The sequence below is a fragment of the Ctenopharyngodon idella genome, chromosome 24 (assembly GCF_019924925.1).
Source record: "Ctenopharyngodon idella isolate HZGC_01 chromosome 24, HZGC01, whole genome shotgun sequence".
NCBI lineage: Eukaryota > Metazoa > Chordata > Actinopteri > Cypriniformes > Xenocyprididae > Ctenopharyngodon > Ctenopharyngodon idella.
This window is the reverse complement of record NC_067243.1, coordinates 23,156,571-23,158,959: the sequence shown is the minus strand read 5'-3', so window position 1 is coordinate 23,158,959 and position 2,389 is coordinate 23,156,571.

The following is a 2,389-nucleotide window of genomic DNA, read 5'->3' as shown; positions in this document are numbered from 1 at the left end:
CCCTCATGTACCGAGGCAAAAAAGCCACGCACTGATTGTTTCCCGCACCTGCAGGCTTTAAAGAACTGCAGAGTGTAATCCTGACTCCTACAGCCTTGTGAAACATTAAATGTTGCTTTAAGCGCCAGTGGCGCCATCCAGCCTGTTCTGCACTTAATGTGGGCACGATGCCAGCCTCAGGGTGGGGGGTCTGCGCCTCTGGCACTGAGCTCGGAAAATGGGAACGTGTTCTGCCGGGAGAGGGAGGAATGTCAACGAAGTGGCGATCGGGTCTAAACGATGAGAGATGTTGAGGGGCTGTGGTCGTGGCCCTCCACCAACCCCTGTCCCAGTAGGGCCGGTCACAAAGAGAAAAGCTTTGATGCTGGGGAAGAGATATGGCTGTGTTCATATTTGTTTCGTCAGAGACCTAAAGATCTACATTAAAGGAATAGTTCACAGATAAATGAGAATTAATTACTCATCCTTATTTGCTCAAACCCGCTTACTGTTATTGTTTCTGTGGAACACAAATCAAAATGTACTTTTTATGATAAATACGTATGGTGAAAATGTTAAAAAATTATTTATGGCTTTTATCTTTGACGCAAAATAAATTTAAAGAATAAAAAGAAACCAGAATGAAAACAGCATGAGCCTTCTGATCTGGTCCACAATGCTTGGCACAATACTTCTCATTGGCTTAAAGAGTTAACCGCTCATGTGGGGTGGCATGGAAAGGCTCTGTGAGGTGTTGACAGTGGACGTTCTGCAAGGGTCCTTGCCATGCCCAATCCCATCCTCCACGCTACATTCACACGGCCCATTAACATGCGATCCCATCCGCTCCTACAGCAAGCTCTTAAAGGCAGAAAGTTCAGTTCCAAATAGTCTGAATTTACTTTATCTCAGTAAGTATAAATTTCAATGCATGTCTCGGGAAAAGTGGTCCAGTCCTCTGGCTAATTTATGTTTAATCATGTTATTTTATTTTATTTACACATGATTATTGTTAACACTAAATAATAATTTTAATTTTAATTTAACTTTCACTCACACACACACACACGCACATATATATATATATATATATATATATATATATATATATATACACACACACACTGTATTGCCAAAAGTATTGGGACACCCCTCCAAATCACTTCAGGTGTTCCAATCACTTCCATGGCCACAGGGGTATAAAATCAAGCACCTAGGCATGCAGACTGCTTCTACAAACATTTGTGAAAGAATGGGTCGCTCTCAGGAGCTCAGTGAATTCAAGTGTGGTACCGTGATAGGTTGCCACTCTTAATGCTTCAGCATACCAAGACATTTTGGACAATTTCATGCTCCCAACTTTATGGGAACAGTTTGGGGATGGCCCCTTCCTGTTCCAACATGACTGCGCACCAGTGCACAAAGCAAGGTCCATAAAGACATGGATGAGCGAGTTTGATGTGGAGGAACTTGACTGGCCTGTACAGAGTCCTGACCTCAACCCGATAGAACACCTTTGGGATGAATTAGAGTGAAGACTGCGAGCCAGTGCCTGGTTGCATAAAGCACCTTAAGTGTAATTTTCCTTTAAGTTCGCCCTTATGTTTCCCTTAAACTTAAGGGTGTTGCAGAAAATAACCGTTAAGTATTACTTAAGGGTTTCTTTAGGTGAAACGTCATAAACCCTAAGAATTTCCCTTAAGTATATATTTTTCACTTAAGTAATCCCTTAAAAAACGATAAGTGTTGCATAAAGCCCCTTAACTGTCATTTCCCTAAGTATAACATAAGGTTCGGAAAACTTCACCTTAAGTGTTACACGGAGTGAGCAGGTTCAATCCAAGTCTTCTAACGAGACACCATCGACCTCTTTATATGATAAACAAATTGTAATTTAGGTGTTTATTCACATAAACATTGATGAAATTATATATGTAGCACATATGGTCAACGGAAGCGCAAACGTGCGTGCATCACCCGCAAAAACAAACCTCAATGGTTCTTGCGCTTGCGCGCACTTTCGAGCTTCCGAAACAGCCTTATTCATATGGGTGTCTTTCAGTGAATGGACATAGATGATGAGAGAATATTAAAAATATCTTTATTTGTTATTCAAATATGAATGAATGTCTTATGGGTTTGGAACGACATGAGGGTGAGTGGATGATGGCAGAAATTTACTTAATTTTGAGTAAACAATCAATTTGAGTTTCTCATCTGGTCTTTCTCTTTCATATTTGGTTTTATTTTTTGTTTTCCTTATCCATCTTATGTTGTTTTCTGTGAAAACATGTCGCGATCGGTATTAACAAATAACATGTCCATGGCAACAGTAGAATTTTATAACGGCAAAACCTGGGTTGCTGTCATGAAACACTTAACGGTTTCCCTTACCTAAGAGAACAGTTTA